The sequence below is a fragment of the Phascolarctos cinereus genome, unplaced genomic scaffold, assembly GCF_003287225.1.
Source record: "Phascolarctos cinereus isolate Bilbo 61053 unplaced genomic scaffold, phaCin_HiC Scaffold_8;HRSCAF=390, whole genome shotgun sequence".
Lineage (NCBI taxonomy): Eukaryota > Metazoa > Chordata > Mammalia > Diprotodontia > Phascolarctidae > Phascolarctos > Phascolarctos cinereus.
In genome coordinates, this window is record NW_027556291.1 from 1849310 (window position 1) to 1870743 (window position 21434).

Here is a 21434-nt window from a genome sequence, read left to right on the forward strand (position 1 = left end):
AACCAGACATCCAGTAAGTCTCAGGGCTTCCTTCTTAGACCAGAGGAACGAGTGCTGAGAGCTTATTCTAGACTTTGCCTAGAGCCCTCTAGATTTTCCCCGCCCATTCTGTTCCCCAAAACTTGACTAAATATGCAGGCTTCTGGACTTTCATATTCCTTGTCACTCATATGGGCCTCATTTGGCCCAGTCAACATTGTGTCATCAATGTAGTGGTATGCATCAGTACTCTCAGGAAGGGAGACCTCTTTGAGATAATATTGGGAAGGTGCTTAGCACAACATCTGGCACAAAGGAGGTATTTAATAAATGCTTGTTCCCTGCCCCTACTCACCATAGTGTAGCAGTATGAAGGATAGTTCAGGTAACTCTGAGGAAAGATGGGGATGTATATTGGACTCCTTCCCAGGTGAAAGGAAACTGTTCCTGACTTGTCTCAGCCACAGAAATCGAGAAAAAAGCATTGGCAAATTTGATCGCTTAGACCAGGGGTGGGAAACCTGCGGCCTGCAGGCCACGTGTGGCCCTCTAGGTCCTTGGGTGCAGCCTCTTGACTGAGTCCAGGTTTTATGGAACAAAACCTTTTATCAAGGGGATTTCTTCTGTGAAGTTTGGATTCAGTCAATGGGCCACACTTGAGGACCTAGAGGGCCACATGTGGCCTCGAGGCCCCGGGTTCCCCACTCCTGGCCCCTGGGTCTGGGGTACCTTGTCTACAACAGGGCTTCTTAAACTTTTTCCACTCAAGAGCCCTCAGTCCTGGTCAGAGACTTAGACCTGTGGGTTGTAACCCACAGTTTAAGAAGTGCTGGTCTGCAACATTGACTAGATCAGGCACAGCTGTAGAGATAGACATGATGACTTTCTGAGCTACCTGTAGTTCACTGTAAGCTACCAGATGCCATCCTCCATCCTCAGAAATAAGGTGATCCAGTATACTGAATTACTCCAGCTTCCTTCATCTCTATCACTAAAGAAGAAATCACATTCACTCTCCTGAGAACCAGATATTATATGGTTTTAATTATATGAGATGGTTTTTGAGTATTTGGCCTTGCCCACAATAACATGCTTAGAGGTTGCTGAAAGAGTCTGCAAAGATGCTTAGCCTTCCCCTCCATGGATTGCTCTCTTTGACCTCTCTGGAATGATTTGGATGGGGCAGTGTTCTGGAGGGTAGTCCAGGCCCCTGATGACCCGGGGGTGAATTTCCCTGTACAGTTTTACTGGCACCACCTTCAAGGGCTGGCCATCAACTGCTTTTGTAACCCCAGCCTCCAACCCAATTGTTCTGGGACTGTCCTCATTGGTGAAGGTCAGTGCCCCACAACTGGTTGAGGGGTGGGGCAGAGTTGGTAAGAATGGAAAAGAGAACAGCTTTTATGTCCTCATCAAGCTTGAGAGTCTCTGCAGGGATTTGGGGGACTTCTGGCTTCCAGCTTTGAGAGAGAAGATGGAAGATATCAACCCCACTTTAGCTTGCTGAAGGGAGAGAGGCTGGCGGTTTCCACCAAGTCCCTATCCCAAGCTTGCTAAACTAGAGACTTTGAGGAACTTCCCTTGTAAGATCTGGGACTCCCTCTCTTGGTTGAACTGAGTTACTTCATTCCCAATGAGAGCACTTCACTCTGTGTTTTCCTGTGTATACTTTCTCTGATCTCTTTTTCTTTTCTTTTCTTTTCTTTTTTCTTTCTTTCTTTCTTTTTTTTTTTTTTTTTGCTATATGTGTGTTCATTGTGGAGCTAGCATCTGGTGGGGAGTCAAGCCTTGGATAGAAAGCTTGGGGTTAGTCTCTTCCTTTCCCCCCAGTTAATGAAAAAGTGATCAGAAGTTAACTTGAACCTGAAAACCACATCCCCTAGACCAGGGCTTCTTAAACTTTTTCCACTTGTGAGTCCTTTAGTACTTCTTAAACTGTGGGTTGCGATGGGGTTTAAGAAGTGCCATGCCTAGACTAATAATATTTAAGGGAACAGATAGATATATTTCTAGCCCAGTTACCTCTCTGAAGAGAGCAGAGTGGTCAGCCTTTGGCCCGAACTTCCTGCTTCACCTCCTGGAAGGAATTAAAGTCTCTCTTAGAAAAAGGGGTGGGGGAAAGAGGCCAGAGATATCTGTCTCTCTTTCCTCCATTCAAGCCATGTGGGGGACAGCCCTCTCTGTGCTTTCTTATCAGTTCCATGAGCTTATCAAAATTCCCTCTTGGGGATGTGCCATCCTCTTCTCCCCAACTAACAGGGCTGGAGAGGGCTTTGCAACTTCTCTTCCCATTCCCATCACTGGCAGCAAAATGTGTCCTAATCTCAAACATCTAGTGAACCCATTTCCTGGAAGAACTTCACTCTCTCCCTTGCAGATTCCCCTGGGCAAAGGAAATTCATCTTTAGGAAGCAAGGTGTAAGTAATTCTCCATCTGGGCCACCTAAAAAGGGACAAAGAGCTTTCACCCTCTGAAGACTCCAATAAATTTAATCAAGCCTATAAAAGTAGGTCTTCAGAGACTTCCCCCAGGCTAGAGCCTAGGAGCATTGGCTCCACTGGGCCATGGCCTCAGAAGCTATTGTTCCAGGAACACTTCAGGTTTCTGTTTGAACTTCTGCAACCACCACAGCTCCTGAGTGAACAGTGTCCAGCCCTCCTCCTCTCCCCCCAAGTATGTTTTCCTCTGGTCTCCACAGGAACCTGCTCAGGAGGGCTCTGGAGATAGGGATCCATGGATGCAGTGTCCTTCCAACCCTCCTCCATATTTTCAGGTCTCTTCCCCTCACTCTACCATCTCATCTTACTTACTTACACTCTCTTAATTCAGGTTTGATGTCAGGACCAAAATGAGGCCCTTGCAAATCACTGAATATTTAACCAAGGAGGTTTACTTTGCCCTAACCTAGCGAGAATATGCAACAAGGATACGCTGGTACTTAGCTTCTCAGGACACAGGCCCCCTCCTCTCCATCTGAAGGCCCAACTAATCTGCATGAAGTCAGGCACTCATCAAAGCTAAGAGGCCAATTCCACCTGGCTGGGACTTTGTGTGGCCTCAGGCAATCAGGAAGCTGCTCCAGGGGCAGCTTTGTCCTAGGCCTACCCCACATTGGCTGAGAAAGGGGAAGGAAGCTGTATCAGGGAAGCTGAGGCCGCTCAGGTCCTGGGGTAGCTTTGTCTTATCACAAGCTCACATCTAGGGTCTCCCCTAAAATGGACTAACTGTATACCTTGTTAAAAAACAAAAAGGTATGTTCAGTGTACAAAGGAAATCGCAATAGTGTCTACAACTGGTGCATGTGGAAGTGAGAAGAATCTCCATGGATTTGTTGATGGATACTGCTGCCAATCATACTTAGCAGCGTTCAGTGCCTCAACAAACCAGAACTCAAACCAGAACCCAAACCCAATATCGTAAACTTAGGAACCAATGAGAATCTATTGAGTTTGCCAGCAAGGGAGCCCTGCCTTCACAGGAGGAGACTCCCCAAGGAACAAAAGGACAAAGGCGGGAGGTTAACTGGGTATGAACCTCAGGATTGTGCAGGGTAAGAATAGGGGATGTGCAATCCCATTATTGGGCAGGTCTATTGCTGGCCTTCAGGTTAGCTATTTCTTATTACCCTATCCTAATAGATAGGACTGTCCTTGCTGTGTCACCAGTCAGGAAGGTCACAGACAGGGTTGCAGTTGCAATATAAACAAGTTCTGGGGCAAAATAGAGGAACTGCAGGCAAAATGGAGTTGCTTTAGCTTTCTCTGCTATTCACAAGAGACATTTTGTTACAGGTTTATTATGTACCTGGAACATAGTCTCAAGGTTAAAAAAGGGGAAGAGGCATAAGTAGCATTTTCAGCAAACTAGATACAATTGGAATTTTTACCAAGCCAAAGGGGAGCATCCAGATTTACACACCAAAGAGCTGATAGATAGTAAAAGGGGAAGATCTACATAGGAGAAACTTATAAATTGATCAATAAACACTAGGGGATATGTTCTGGAGTTTACAACTAGCCAGGAAATGCTAGTCATGAGAAAATAAAGCTGAACCAGAAATTCTTTTATCATTAGCCAGTTAATCACCTGGGCAAAATCTTTGGAGGGGTCAGCTAAATTCCACCAAAAAAAAAAAGTTTCATTTGCTCATGTGACTGTCTTTAAGAATAAAATGGCTGTACTGGAGCCAATTGAAAAGAAATTACAAATTCTCCACAAAAGTGTCCTTGCCCAGGTGAACCTGAGACTGGCTTTCAGTTCCCTGAGCACTTCTTCCAATTGGTATGCCTTTCTTGAGTGGAAATCCAAAAGAGAGAGGGAAGTGGAGCCTTTATACATCTCTTCTGGCCTCCTGGGGGTGATTCTGTCCCCCGTGAAACTCAGTGGCCAATCTCCTTGCTACAACCTTATGGTCACAGGGAAATTCAGGGCCTAATTGAGTTACTCAGTCATCTCATAAAATGAAGTAAGAGGTCAGTGATCATGGCCATGGAGCCATGCCAGAGTGAATGCTTCATGGGAAGACCCTAACAACCCCAGTTGGGGCCCCAGGCTCTTGGCCCTCTAAGACCAGCCCAAGCACCAAAGCTGGGATATATTTGTAATAAAGAATAGCACCAAAGACCTCTTATGATAAAGCCAGGAGAACTTGCTATAAAGTCATTCATCATCAGGGGGCAACAAAGAACAAGGCTAAGAAGATCTTAGAGAAGGTGGCCAGGATCTGAGAAAGGAGAGAGCCCAGAGGGAGGGGAGCCCTGATCTTGTGCTAAGCATTGAGGATACAGTTCCTGCTCTCAAGGAGCTCACATTCTGATGGAGAGACGAGGGAATTGAGAGGATTAGGATAGCAAGTGGTTAATTGTGGGAAATGAGTGAACCACACTGACTTCATGTTGTGACTCAATTCTGGAGCTAGCCCTTTCTATTCAGTTATGGGTTTAACCTAACTTCTGTCTTGTGAGAAAACATTATTCATTTGTTGGAACTGGGAAAAAGCCTATTGCATTGTTTGAACCTGGCCCTGCCTGGCTGGGAAGCTGGACCACCCCTACGTGCTGCTTAGAGACCCTTAACCAAGGACCTCAGTTATACTGATCAGAACCCTGGTCAGATCCAAAGACTGATGCAAGGAGTTTTTTCACAATTATATCTCAAGCAACCCATATGTCTTATCTGAAAACTGGTCCTGTACTGACCAGTCAGTTATTGTTTCCATGATCCTTTGATTGTTCATAGACACTTGGGGGATGGGGGACACTTCTTTTCTGATTTCAAGAAATTGCATCTGTTTGTTTCCCCCATCTCAACTCGGAAAATCCTTAATCTTTTCTCTAAGTAGAAATCAGATTGCCTGATCTTGTATATTGGTTAATTGTTTTCTTTCAATTGATTAGTCTTGTTTGATGAATTGTTTTTAATGTATAAAAGTCTGTCTCCAGGGGCAGCTAGGTGGCACAGTGCATAGAGCTCCAGCCTTGGAGTCAGGAGGACCCAAGTTCAAATCTGGCCTCTGACACTTGACACTTAACTAGCTGGGTGACCCTGAGCAAGTCACTTAACCCTGAATGCCTCACCAAAAAGCAAAAAAAAAAAAGTCTGTCTCCTCCTGTATTCAGGGTTCAGGACTAAGCCAAGGGGGCCTGGTCCTGCTTTGTTCGGTAATTGCCATGCATTGCTTAATAAAATTGATATGCTTGGAAACTCAAACCTTTGTTTCCTCAGTCATTTCATCTTTCACTCACCATAGAGACAACAGGTATATGCATAAGTATGTATGAGATACATACAGAGTTTATGGAAGTTAACCTTAGGGAGAACCAGGAAAGGCCTCCTAATGAAGGTGTCATGAAGAAAGTCAGAGGTTGAGGTTGAAGTGGAAGAGCAGTCTAAGCACATGGGTGTCAACTGATTCAAAGAAATAGTGGAATGACAGGTAGGAGAAGAACCAAAAGAGAAAAGTGACACAAACCTAGAAAGTGGAGAATATCCCAGGAGAAATGGTGATTAATTGTGTCAAATGCTTCAGAGAGGTGAAGAATGAAGAGGATTGAAAAAAGTAGGGGGCAGCTAGGTAGCACTGCAGTGGATAGAACACCAGCCCTGGAGTTAGGAGTAACTGAGTAGAAATCTGGCCCCAGACACTTACTAGCTGTGTGACCCTGGGCAAGTCACTTCACCCCAATGCCTCAAAAAAGAAAAGAAAAAAGTAACCAGAAATGGGGCATGGAAATGTCACACTGATTCTGGAGGAAGGGATATGAAATGTCATGAGTGAAGAGGCCAGTATGGCGAGGTATATCACAGGGGAGTAAAGTGCAAGGAGACTGCAAAGATTGGAAGGATCCAAGTGGAAAAGAGCTTTCAGTGTCAAAGATAATAGGGAGCCACTGGAGTTTATTAAGTAGGGGGGAGAGTTGACATGATTAGACCTATACCTTATGAAAAACCCTTTGACAGCTCTATGAAGGATGGGTTGAAGAAAGGGGAGATGAGGCAGGGATGCCAATTAAAAGGCTAGTGCAGTAGTACAAGAAGTGATGAAGGCCTGAATTAGAGGGATGGCTTTTGAAGTGGAGAGAATGAGACATGTAGGAGATGTGTTGTAGATGTAGAAACAACATGATTTGGTAAATGATTGCATGTATGGAGTCAGTGAGAGTGAGGCATTGATGATGGCATTGAGATTATGAACCTGGGTGACTGGAAAGATAGTACTGTCCTTAACAGTTATGGGGAGGTTTGGAAGAGGTGTTTTAGGAGAAAGATAATGAGTTCTGGTTTTAGATATGTTGAGTTTGATATACCTTTGGGACATTCAGTGATATTATGGTATTGTATGGAGCTTAGGAGAGAAACTAGAGTTGAGTATGTGTATACATGTGTGTGTGTGTGTGTGTGTGTGTGTGTGAGAGAGAGAGAGAGAGAGAGAGAGAGAGAGAATCATGTACATAGAGATGATAACTGAAGCTATGAGATCTGATAAAATTTCCAAGTGTGATAGTATAGAGGGAGAAGAAAAGAGGGCAGAGCACAAAGTCTTGGAGGTCCCCCATAGTTAACAAACATGACATGGTTAAAGATCCAGCAAAGAAGATTGAGAAGCAGTCAACTGACAGGTAAGAGGAGAACCAAGAGAGAAAAGTGACCCTTAAATCCAGAGATCAAAGAATATCTAGGAAGAGATAATGATGAAGATTGAAAAAAAAGTGATCAGGTATGGGCATGGAGTTGTCATGTTGACCCTGGAGAAGGATTGCAGATCTTTGGGCAAAAAACAGGGGCTGGTCTGCAGCTCTGTCACTGACACCAAATCATGATCTTGGATTCAATCCACTTGCAAGTGAACAGGGAAGGAACTGCAGACCAGGATGGCAGTACAGCTCTTTCACTCTCCATCTGCATACTAACTTTCCAAGGCTGGGACCCCCAATTATCTACTGGACCTCCAACCAGGGGCAAGCCTGAAATTGTATTGCCCAGGACAAACTGGGATCCTAAACTGGCAAAACTTGAACTAGGAAGACCATGCCCAAGACCAGTCTCATAGGGCTTGATGAAAGTTTTCAGCAACCTGACCTGGGCCTCTTCCTGTGATCCTCAAAGAACATAGCACCCAATATCCAGAGAATACAGCAGTAGGACTCCAGGAAATACAGGATCCCCTCCAGAAGTGTGAAGATCCTGGCTCTAGCACAAAGTCTCAATTCAGAAAGTAAGGCTGGAGGCATAAATAAATAAACAAAAAAGATATTGATGATAAAAGGTTTTAGGGAGCCAGAGAATAGAATAACCCAGTAGAATAAAATAACCTTCAAAAATCTATGGGCAAAGCCTCAAAGAAAAATGCAGCTTGGATACAAGGTTAACTAGTATTCTTTGAATAAATGAAGAAAGACATTAAAATGAGTTTAAAATGATACATGCATTATAATTGCAAAGAGAAATATGCTTAAATAATCTCTTATTGACTTTTCCCCCCAAGTCTATTGTTTTGTATTGAGAATTCTTCACTCAGGGGCTGTGGTTGTTGCAGACATTCAAACAGAAACCTGAAGTGTCTCTGGAACAATGGCATCTGTGAATGTTAACCTTTCTTATATCATAGAACACTTTGGTAGATCTAGTGAAACTTATGGACCTCTTCACAGAATAATATTTTTAAATGCATGAAATAAAATACACAGGATTACAAAGGAAACCAATTATATCGAAATACAGTTCTGAATACATACATACACACACACACACACACAAATTCACAGATGCCAGGTTAAGAACCCCCACTCTATAGGAAAGAATGGGAAAAGAAATGAAAACTCAGGAGGAAAATTTTAGAAGAAGGAGGAATAAGAGGTACAAAACCTTGCCCAAGTAACAGACTCTCTGAAAATTACAATGGACAAAACAGAAGTTAAAGACTCCATGAGACAAGAAATATTTTTTAAAAGTCAAAATACTGGGGCAAATAGGAAAAAAATGTTAGGTATCTCAGTACAAAAATAATAGACTAGGAAAAGAAGTCAATAAGAGATTATTTAAGCATCATTCGATTACCTGAAAGCCATGACCAAAAGAGTCCGGATAGCATATTTTTAAAATTCATGAATGAAATTGCCCAGTTCTATTAGAACCACAGCATAAAGTAAAGATAGAAAGAACCTAACAGTCACCTACTGAAAGAAATCCAGGATGTGAATGTGAAATAGATAGATAGATAGATAGATAGATAGATAGATAGATAGATAGATAGATAGATAGATATGTATATATATATATATCTATATCTATATCTATATCTATATATATTGCAAGCAGCCAGTAATAAAGAGTTCAAATACCAAGGATCTTGTGTCAAGATCACACAAGATTTGGCAGCTAAAGGAGAGAAGAGCTTGTAATATAATATTCCCAAAGGCAAAAGATATAGGATGATGATCAAGAATAACTTATCCAGCAAAATGGAGTACAATTCTACTGGGGAAAATGGCTCTTTATTTAGATAGAGGACTTCCAAGCATTCCTGATAAAAAAAAAAAAAAAGACCTGATAAAAAGATAAAAAGACCGAAGCTGGGTAGAAACTTTGAAGTCAAAAGAGAGAAAAGAAACATTGAAAAATGTAAATCCAAGTGAGAAATTGAAAAAAACTATACAAGAATCAAGTGTTACTCAATTGGGTATGGAAATCTATCTTACCCTACAGGAAAATGGAGGGAAGGAGATAAGAGATGGGGGAAAATGATAAAAGGGAGGGCAGATTGGGGAAGGGGGTAATCAGAAGCAAACACTTTTGAGGAGGGACAGGATTAAAAGAGAGACTAGAATAAACAGGGGGCAGGATAGGATGAAGGAAATATACTTAGTTTTTCACATGACTGATTATGGAAATGTTTTACATGACTACACATGTAAAACCTGTATCAAGTTGCTTGCCTTCTCAATGAGGGTGGATGGGGAGGGAAGAAGGGAGAAAATTTGGAACCTAAAGTTTTAAAAACAAATGTTAAAAATTGTTTTTACATGCAACTGGGAAATAAGATATACAAGCAATGGGGTATAGAAATCTATCCTGCCCTACAGGAAAATAGAAGGGGAAGGGGATAAGAGAAGGGGGTGGTGATAGAAGGGAGGGCAGATTAGGGGAAGGGGTATTCAGAATGCATGCCATCTTGAAGTGGAGGGAGGGTCGAGATGGGGAGAAAATTTGGAACTCAAAATCTTGTGGAAGTGAATGTTGAAAACTAAAAATAAATTTTAAAAAATTTAAAAACTTATAAAAAAAAGAATCAAGTGTTTACATTTTAATGGGGGGATGACATTTGTCACCTTAGAACCCTAATGTTATCAAAGGTCATCAAGGAAGTTAAACAAGGTCCAGCCCATGTGAGTAGCTTTGTTATATTTTGATTATCTTATTAGAAGAAAGGAAAAGAATAGGGGAAAGAATATTCTAGTAAAGAAGGGAGGGTGAAAAATGAATTTACTGTCTCATATAATTCATGTAAATAAGTACACTATTAAAAAACAGAAAGATTTAGGGGACCAGGTCTCACTTGAACCTCACTTTCATCTGAATGCACGCAAAGAGGTTGGTGTAGAAGAAGCAGAGCCAAGATGGTGGAGTAGCAGAAAAAAGCAGGAAATTTAAAAAATATCCCAGGGTGTCATTTTTCCATCCCAGGCTGGCATAGGAAGACATAGAGACAAGTTTTCAGATGCTGGGGTCTGTGTCTGATCATCAGAGCACAGAAACAGATCATACATGAGGACATAAAGAGATGCCAGGGACAAGTGCCAATTGGTAGCTCTGCCGTTCACTACAAGTCCCAGGTCACAATCAGGGCAGGAATTTCAGATCAAAGGGAAGCTTACAGCTCAGTCACTTTCAACCTGCAAAGATTTTGATAGTGGCTGAGTCCAACAGTAGTCTACTGAAACTCCACACAGGAAAAGTGCAAAGGGTTTCTGAACCTGTTGCTCAGACCCAAACCCACTTCAGGAACTTGAAGAGCTCAGACCAAGAGGGAAGTGATCAGACTTTGCCCTGGATCAGATCACTTTGGGAGGATTGAAAGTTTACAGGTCCTTAGCCTGAGATGTCCCTGAGGTCCTGAAATAACATAATCCCAAGAAATTAGCAGGAGAACTAGCCCAGACACTTCTTTGAGAAATGTTTAGAGACTGGCCTTAACATTAAGTCTGAAATAAGGATTTAGGCTGGAAGAATTAGGAAACAAAAAATAATCCTATCATCAAAAACTGTTATAGTGACTGGAACCCTTAGGACACAAAATGAAAAGAAGAGAATGGCTCCAAAAACACCTACAAGCAAAACATCATAGAAAAACACCAGTTTGGGCACAAATTCAACTTGAATTCCTGGAAGAGTTAAAAAGAAGAGTTCAACTAATGCTTTGTTGGTGGAATTGTGAACTGGTCCAGCCATTCTGGAGAGCAATTTGGAACTATGCCCAAAGGGTTATAAAATTGTACATACCCTTTGACCCAGCAATACCATTTCTAGGTCTGTATCCCAAAGAAATGATAAAAACAGGAAAAGGACCCACATGTACAAAAATATTATAGCTGCTCTTTTTGTGGTGGCAAAGAATTGGAAATTGAGGGGGTGCCCATCCATCGGGGAATGGCTGAACAAGTTGTAGTATATGAATGTAATGGAATACTATTGTGCTATAAGAAATGACGAGCAGGCAGACTTCAGAAAAACCTGGAAAGACTTGTATGGTCTGATGCTAAGTGAAGTGAGCAGAACCAGGAGAACATTGTACACAGTAACAGCCACTTTGTGTGCTGACTATCATTGATAAACTTAACCCTTCTCAGCAATACAAGGATCTAAGACATCTCCAAAGGCCTCATGATGGAAAATGCTATCCACATCCAAAGAGAGAACTATGGAGTTTGAATGCAGATAGAAGCAGACTATTTGATATTTTTTTCTTCTGTTGTTTTGTTTTATTTTTTTCTTTCTCATGGTTCCTCCCATTAATTCTAATTATTTTATATATCATGACTAATGTGAAAATATGCTTTATATGAATGTATAAGTAGAGCCTATATCAGATTACGTGCTGTCTTGGGGAGGGAGAAGAAAAGGGAGGGGGAGAAAATTTAAAACTTAAAATCTTATGGAAGTGAGTGTTGAAAGCTAAAAATAAATAAATTATTTTTTAAAAAGAGAGCTCAGGGCAGCTAGGTGGCACAGTGGAGAGTGCCAGCTCTGGAGTCAGAAAGACTCATCTTCATGAGTTCAAATTTGGCCTCAGACACCTATTAATTGTGTGGTCCTGGAAAAGTCATTAACCCTGTTTACTCCAGTTTCAACAAGAAAAAAAAGAGTTCACGTGTTTTTTTTTTAATAAATGAAATGAGCATGCTAGGGGGAAAATTAGAATAGAAATGAGAGCTATGGAAGAAAGAATTGGTCTCCAGAATGGTTAGATCAGTTCACAACTCTACTAACAATGCATTAGTGTTCCAATTTTCCCACATCTTCTCCAACATTTATCATTTTCCTGTTTTGTCATGCTAGCCAATCTGATAGGTGTGATGTGGTACCTCGGATTTGTTTTGCTTAGCGGGTACATTGTATAGGCAGCAGAAGACAGTGTTGGAAAGTGGGGAGAAGATTAGCGTGGTCATCAGGAAGATTTGACTTCAAATTCTGTCTTTTACTAGTTCACTTAGTCAGAGATTTTGATATCTGGGAACCCTTCTCCATCCTGTGCATAAAATTGTCATTTCATTATTCATCGTTGTGATTTCTTCTTACAACATCGGATTTATAGTCTGTTTGTAGTCCATATTTCACTCTTCACCTCCTTTATTATTTTACTTCTGAACAGTGGAGGAATTTATTGCCCTTTTACAGTTTTTGAGATTCCCAAGAATTTCTAAATCTTTTCGTTTCTCTAAGGTCCCTGGAGTTCATCTTCTTCACTGTATGGTATTTATAGTGTGGGATCTCACTAAAGGGAGACAGTCCTTTGATTGAAGGATAACTGATCTCTAATTGATTCCCTAACTCACACTCAACAGAAGCTATTCCAACCTCCTTCCTTCTTAAGCACCTCCCATAGCCATTATTGGGGCACCAATCATGGGGTGGAGCTATGAATGGCAAACCTCCTTTTAAGGAGAAAGCTCATCTCAGACACCTCCTCTCTCCTTTCTCACCTGACTCTACTTCTTTGGGTGTTCTCTGACTGGTGTGAAGTGGGACCTTCTCCTCACTCTGATCCCTTTTCATTCCTTTTTGTGTGTTGTCTTCTTCTGTTAAACTGTCAGTGACTTGAGGCTAAGGGAATAAAAAACCTGGGATCTACCATGGCAAACATCCCCCACCAAAAATAAGAGAACAACAGATTGGGAATGCAAATACACAAAAGTGAAGGACAACTACAAGAAGATTGAAGCATACTATTTGACATTTTTTTCTTCTGCAGAGGCAGGATGTGCAGTCAACCTAAGGATCATAGACGTCCTAGAAGAACATGACCAGATAGAAAATATTGACACAATCATGAAGAAAATAACCCTAATTGGTCAGAACTTCTGAACCTAGAAAATGAAATTCCAGTTGAAAGAATTCATAGATCACCTCCAGAAAAAAAACAAAAACAAACTGAAAAAACAAAGGCTGCAAACTCCAGGACACATAATGGTTAAATTTAACAATTCAATTCAGAAACAAAGTCTTAGTAGCCATCTGAAGAAAGACTTTCAAATACAATGCAAAGGACATAGGAATAATGAAGGATTAATGCAAACCCACTAGAAAGGAGGAGGGAATGTAAGAATGTGTTCCAGAGAGTAATGGAGCCCAGGTTGCAGCCCAGGGTGACCTGTCCTGTGAGAAGATTAAATTGATCCTGTATTGTTTATTTTTTGGCCCTATTTGCAATTAACTGTTTTTGTCCTGTAACTGAGTTATGGTTCTCTGTCTCTGAACTTGGTTCAAAATTCTGCTAGTCTGTAATAAGTTAAGTGTAAAAATCGAGCTTTCCTGCTAATCACTGTTCTACTCTTGCCTTATGGACACCACAGAGATGAATCTAGTATCTTTATACCACCAAGCCATCCTTCAAGGATGTCTCATTGGCTGTCGAAAAGTCTGGGACACAACCTTGTGCATGGACTTGTTAGAAAAATCTGAAACAAAAAATCTACTACAGGAGTGAAGGAAAGCCTTTATCATGATTCTCGCAAAAGAAGTGGGCACACCACACTTTCGTAGCATGTGAGCGCTGCTTCAGTGGTAGAATCAACTTTTAAATAGTAAGATCCATACTCCACCCACCAGGGCTAGGATTGGTCTAGATCATCTGAGTTACACTCTTCCTGAACTGCCCATCCCATGTTCCTCCATGTTCTGTTAACTACTCCCACTTCATGTGTCCCATGTTAAAAAATGGTAGCTATCTCAGCCCTTGGGATGTGTCAAGAGAATGATGGAGACAACATATCAAAACTTATGGGATGCAGCAAAAGCAGTTCTTAGGAGAAGTTTTATATCTATAAATGCTTATATAAATAAAATAGAAAGAGAGGAGATCAATGAATTAGGCATAAAACTAAAAAAAAAAGTAGAAAAAGAACAAATTAAAAATCCTCAATTAAAAACCAAATTAGAAATATTGAAAACCAAAGGAAAAATTAATAAAATTGAAATTAAGAAAACTATTGAATTAATAAATAAAACTAAGAGCTGGTTTTATGGGGGGAAAAACCCAACAAAATAGATAAACCTTTGGTTAAGTTAATTAAAAAAAAGAAAGAAGAAAACCAAATTACTAGTACCAAGAATGAAAAGTGTGAAGCTAGCACCAAGGAAGAGGAAATTAAAACGATAATTAGGAACTATTTTGCCCAACTGTATGCCAACAAATTTAACAATCTTAGTGAAATGGATACATATTTACAAAAATATATATTGCCCAGATTAACAGAAGAGGAAGTAAAATACTTAAATAACCCCATCTCAGAAAAAGAAATTGAACAAGCCATTGATGAACTCCCTAGGAAAAAATCTCCAGGGCCAGATGGATTTACATGCGAATTCTATCAAACATTTAAAGAACAATTAATTCCAATACTATATAGACTATTTGGGAAAATAGGTGAAGAAGGAGTCTTACCAAATTCTTTTTATGATACAAATATGGTGCTGATACCTAAACCAGGAAGAGTCAAAACAGAGAAAGAAAATTATAGACCAATTTCTCTAATGAATATAGATGCAAAAATTTTAAACAAAATACTAGCAAATAGATTGCAGCAACTTATCACAAGAATAATACACTATGACCAGGTAGGATTTATACCAGGAATGCAGGGTTGGTTCAATATTAGGAAAACTATCAGCATCATTGAGCATATCACCAACAAAACCAACAGAAACCACATGATCATCTCAATAGATGCAGAAAAAGCTTTTGATAAAATACAACACCCATTCCTATTAAAAACACTAGAAAGCATAGGTATAAATGGAGTCTTCCTTAAAATAATAAATAGCATCTATCTAAAACCTTCAGCAAGCATTATATGTAATGGGGACAGGCTAGAAGCATTTCCAATAAGATCGGGGGTGAAACAAGGATGTCCATTATCACCACTGTTATTCAATATTGTACTGGAAACCTTAGCTTTAGCAATAAGAGAAGAAAAAAAATTGAAGGCATTAGAATAGGCAAAGAAGAAACAAAGCTATCACTCTTTGCAGATGACATGATGATATACTTAGAGAATCCTAGAGAATCAAGTAAAAAACTACTTGAAATAATAAACAACTTTAGCAAAGTTGCAGGCTATAAAATAAACCCACATAAATCATCAGCATTTCTATATATTACCAACAAAGCCCAACAGCAAGAGATAGAAAGAGAAATCCCATTTAAACTTACTGTAGACATTATAAAATATTTAGGAGTCTACCTCCAAACAAACCCAGGAACTCTATGAACACAATTACAAAACACTTTTCACACAAATAAAATCAGATCTAAATAATTGGAAAAAATCAGTTGCTCATGGGTAGGCCGAGCTAATATAATAAAAATGACAATCCTACCTAAGCTAATTTACTTATTCAGTGCCATACCAATCAAACTACCAAAAATTATTTTATAGAGTTAGAAAAATAATAACAAGATTCATTTGGAAAAAAAAGAGGTCCAGAATATCAAAGGAACTAATGAAAAGAAATGCAGGGTAAGGTGGCCTAGCAATTCCAGATCTTAAATTGTATTATAAAGCAGCAATCATCAAAACTGCTTGGTACTGGCTAAGAAATAGAGGTGGATCAGTGGAATAGGTTAAATATGCAAGACACAGTAGTCAATGACTATAGTAATCTATTATTTGATAAACCCAAAGACCCCAGATTCTGGGACAAGAACCCACTCTTTGAAAAAAAACTTCTGGGAAAACTGGAAAACACTATGGCAGAAACTAGGCATAGACCCAAATCTCACACCATATACCAAAATAAAGTCAAAATGGGTTCATGATTTAGATATAAAGGCTGATACCATAAGTAAACTGGGAGAACAAGGAATAGTTTACCTATCAGATCTATGGAGAACAGAAGAATTCATGACCAAACAGGAGATAGAGAACATTATGAAAAAAAAATGGATAATTTCAATCACATTAAATTGAAAAGTTTTTGCACAAACAAAGCCAATGCAACTAATATTAGAATGAAAGTAGAAAATTGGGAAAGAAGTTTTACAACCAGTCTCTCTGATATAAAGGCCTCATTTCTAAAATATATAGAGAATTAAGACAAATTTATAAGAACACAAGCCATTCCCCAATTGATAAATGGTCAAAGGATATGAACAGACAGTTCTCAGATGAAGAAATTAAAGCCATCTATAGTCATATGAAAAAATGCTCTAAATCATTATTGATTAGAGAAATGCAAATCAAAACAACTCTGAGGTACCACATCACACCTATCAGATTGGCCAACATGACAAAACAGGAAAATGATAAATGTTGGAGAAGATGTGGGAAAATTGGAACACTAATACATTGTTGGTGGAGTTGTGAAATGATCCAACCATTTTGGAGAACAATTTGGAACTATGCCCAAAGGGCTACAAAAATGTGCATACCCTTTGATCCAGCAATAGCACTTCTAGGGCTATATCCCAAAGAGATCAAACAAATGGGAAAAGGACCCACATGTACAAAAATATTCATAGCAGCTCTTTTTGTGGTGGCAAAGAATTGGAAATTGAGAGGATGCCCATCAATTGGGGAATGGCTGAGCAAGTTGTGGTATATGAATGTAATGGAATACTATTGTGCTATAAGAAATGATGAACAGGCTGACTTCAGAAAAACCTGGAAAGACTTATGGTCTGATGCTGAGTGAAGTGAGCAGAACCAAGAGACTTTGTACACAATAACAGCCATGTTATGCAATGACTAAGAATGTTAAACTGAACCCTTCTCAGAATTACAAGGATCTAAGACATCTCCAGAGGCCTCAGGATGGAAAATGCTGTCCACATCCAAAGAAAGAACTATGGAAGTCGAATCGCTATCACTTATTTTTACCTTCTGTTGAGTTTTGTTTCATCTTTCTGATGGTTCCTCCTATTGGTTTTAATTTTTACTTACAACTTCACTAATGTGAAAATATGTTTAATAGGAATGTAAATGTAAAACCTATGTCAGATTGTGCACTGTCTTGGGGAGGGTAGGGGGGAGGAAGGGGGAGAAAAATGTTCAACTCAAAAGCATATGGAAATGATTGTTGATAAAGCAAAATAAATTAATAAAAAAAATTTTTAAATACTTCAAGTACAGAAGAGCTTTGCTCAGGATCACACACAATTTAGCAGCCATAGCTATAAAGGAGCAAAGAATTTGCAATACAATATTGCAAAAGGCAAAGACTTACAGCCAAGAATAATTTACCCAACAAAACTGTTTATAATCATACAGGGGGAAATGGATCTTTAATGAAATAGAAGACTTTCAAGCAGTCCTGATTTAAATTTTTTTTTTTAGGCAATTAGGGTTAAGTGACTTGCCCAGGATCACACAGCTAGTAAGTGCCAAGTGTTTGGTCTGAAGCTGGATTTGAACTCAGATCCTCCTGACTTCAGGGCCAGTGTTCTATCCACTGTGCCACCTAGCTGCCCCTAAGCATTCCTGATTTTTTTTTTAAAGAGCTATCTACATATTTTGAAATTCAAGTAGAGGATTCAGGAGAAACATAAAAAGATAAACAATTAACAATCATAAGGACTAAACAAAGATAAACTTCTTATATTTTAATATGGGGAAATGACACATGTATCCCCTCTGATGCCTATCCTCAGGGGTCATAGAGGGACTCTAAGTAGATAGAAGATCTAGTAGTAGTTCTGTTATGGCTTGATCTTAAAAGAAAAATGGAATGGGAGGAGCAAAGGAATAGGAAAGAGAGGAAGGTTGGGGAAAATTATCAATAGAGTGCTGGGCCTGGAGTTAGGAAGACCTGAGTTTAAATATTCCCTCAGACACTAACTGTGTGACTCTGTGCAGGTCCCTTAACCTCTGTGTGTCTCACTTTTCCTCAACTGTAAAATGAGGATAGGAATAGCACCTACCTCCCAGGTTGTAGCAAGGATCAGAGGAGATAATATTTGTTAACTGCTTAACTCAATGCGTAGCACACAATAGGAGCTTACTAAATGCATGTTTCATTCCTTTACTTCCTTCCTTTGATCTGTTTTCCAGGTCAGTTTTTTTGCCATCACATATTTTTTTACATTTTTTTTCTATTTTTTGATCTTTTGACTTTATTTACTATTTCTTGTGGTCTCATGGAGTCATTTATTTGGTCCGTTCTAATTTTCAGGGAGTTTTTTGCTTAGGAAAGGTTTTGTAAGTGTTGTGCCAAGTCGTTCATTCAATTTCCAACTCTTTCTCCCATAGCTCTCACTTATTTTCTAATTTTTTTCCTCTAGCACTCTGATTTCATTTATAAAAATATTTCAAACTCCTGTAAAAACTCTTGCTTCATCTCTTCTAGGAACTGTAGTTGAATTTGTGCCCCAGCTGTGCTTTTCTCTGAAGCTTTACTTATCAATGTTTTGGAATCATTGACTTCTTTTCACTTTGTATCTTGAGGGTCCCTGTCACCATAATAGTTTTTTATGGTGGGATCTTTTTTTGCTCATTCTTCCCAACCACTTCCTGGCTTTGGACTTGCTGTTAGGGCCAGGCTGTACACACTTCTGGAGGGAGTGTCTGGACTGGTCCTGTTGCTGTTTTATTGACAGCATGGAGTATTGTTTTATTCCACGATCTCATGGACAGCTCAGTGGACAGACATGGACTGGGGATCTGCAAGCTTTCAGTGTTCCAGAAATGATCTGATGGAGGGCAAAGTCTGAGCACTGCCCCCTTGTCTGAGCTCTGCAGTTTCCTGGAGTGGATTTGGGTCTGAGCAACAGTATAGTCTTGCCAGGCTTCAGCCACTCTCAGGCACCTCGGAAGCTCTGCTGGTTCAGAGTAATGGAACTGTAGACTTCCCTTTGGTTTGGGATTCCTGTCCTGTTATTCCCCTGCCGGCTTTGCATTAGAATTGAGACCTTGCTCAGTGCACAGACTAGTGTCTGTCATCACTCTTCCCCCATGGGCACAGGTTTCTTCCTTAGTCCACCCTGTGTCTGTGACCCAGAACTAGGCATGAGTGATAGACCTGCCAGTTGGACCTGTTCTTGCACCAGGCATGAGATCATGCTGCTCTCTATGGTTTGTGGACCTCCTCTTGCCCTGGTGCAAAGACTCTTGGAAGTACTTCAAGCAGCCCCCTGTTCGCCCAACTCCTTCTTCAGTGTCTCCAGATGTCTCTGACTCTCCATATGCTGATCTGGATTGCAAAAATGACTCACTGCAACTTTTTCTTGGATTTCTCAATCAAGATTTGGTCCGGTGCATTTTGTAAATCTGTTTGGAGGAATTTGATCAGGGAGATGGGGCAGCTTCCTGTCCTTCTTCCTACTACTCCACCACCCTGGCTCCACCTTGCCAATCTCTATTTACTGGCTTCTGCCCTGTTGCCCATATACCTGCTCAAGTCTCCCTCATCTTTACCAAGAAAAAACCCCTGGTAGCTGAACAGGCTTCCTCACCCTTTCTGCTGTCGTTCTCTGTGTCTCCTCTCTTCGCCTTGTTTTCAGTGCTGTTTATACTCTGTGGTTTTGCTTCCTTTCCTCTCATTTACTTTATCTTTTATAGTTATTTGTGCTCGATTTGGTATTGGGGTTAACATGACAAAGACATTTACAGTTACTGATATATGCAAAATAGACAAGATAAGGTCTTCTAGGAAACATATGCTGTTGTTGTTCATTTGTCAGTCATGTCTGACTCTTCATGACCCCGTTTGGGGTTTCCTTGGCAAAGATAACAGAGTGGTTTGCCATTGTCTTCTCTAGGTCATTTTACAGATGAGGAAACTGACACGAACAGGGTGAAGTGACTTGTCCAGGGTCACACAGCTAGTAAGAGTCTGAGGCCAAATTTGAACTCAGAACTGCCTGACTTCAGGCCCATCACTCCATCCACTGAACCATCTATATGCTATGGACCCCTAATAGAAGGGAGCGCAGATATAACCCATCAGCAAAAACATTAGTGTATGGGTTTTGTTTTGGTTTCTTGTTTGTCAAGGAACCAGTTCTCTCATAAAAACAAGTATGGCAATTCATCTGGACAGAAGGGCATTTGGCAGTGATCCCTAAGCTGTTAGATCCACTTTATATCCTCCCACTTAATGTCTCTCCAAGACAAGTAGCCTCCAGAATGAGGCTTCCAACTGAAGCAAGCACCGTCAAGAGTTTTTCACCTGGTCTCCCTGCCTCCAGTTTCTACCCACCCTAGGCCATCCTCCACACAGCTGCCAAAGTGATTTTCCTAAAGTGCAGGTCTGACCATATCACTGTCTTACTCAATAAACTACAATGGCTCCTTATCACCTCCAGGATCAAATCTAACCCCTCTTGTCACTTCAAACCCTTCATAGCCTAGTAGCAACCTAACCGTACAACATTCTACACATTACTCCTCTTCAGATACTCTAGGGCTGAGCCAAGCTGGCCTTCTTACCATTCCTCATACACAAAGCTCCATGTCTCACCTCTGTGCCTTTATATGGGTGTCCCCCATGTCTGGAAAGTCCTGCCTTCTCACTTTCATCTCTTAGACCTCTTAGTTTTCTTCAAGACCCAGATCTAGGGCTATCTTCTACACCAGCTGCTAATGCCTTCATCTCCAAAACCTACTTACCCATCTAGCTACCTAGCTATCCATCTATATCTATCTATCTATCTATCTATCTATCTATCTATCTATCTATCTATCCCTCTAACTAACTATCTAGCTATCTATGATGATATAGTATAGTGTTTAGAAAGCTGACCTCACAGCCTAGGGTTCAAGTTTCATCTATGACACGTACTGGCTGTATGATTCTGGGCAACTTACTTAACCTTTCCGTGTACTAGGAAAATCCAGAAGACTCAAGGTTGCAGAGAAGGTGCCAATCTACGTTGAGAGAGGGAGTTATCCCCCATATATACATGTTGTCTCCTCTAATAGAATGTTAATTCCTGGGTGACAGCGATCATTTCCTTTTTTCTTTGTATACCAGCACCTAGCTGGTACACACTAGGTGCTTAATAACTGCTTGTTGGTTGATTGGCTGGAAGATGCTCTTCATGGATGAGTTCCCTTAACAAGGGAATACTTTAGCATTGTGGAAATCTTGCACCGTCATTTTCTTCTTAGAGCCTTACCCTCTGTTAGGGAAAGGTGTGATCCCATTTAGACAAGGAGAGGAGTCCTCTGGGCCTCTTTCAGCACAGGAAATACACCAAAAGACCAGTGGATCCCTTTAATGCCATAAGAGGCTGCTATGAAGC

At 40.3% G+C, this 21434-nt stretch overlaps 1 pseudogene; it reads left to right on the forward strand.

The window, feature by feature from the left end:
• The window catches only part of LOC110201043 (DNA repair and recombination protein RAD54-like), a 31609-nt pseudogene that overhangs the window by 7076 nt on the left and 3099 nt on the right, over nt 1-21434 (forward strand).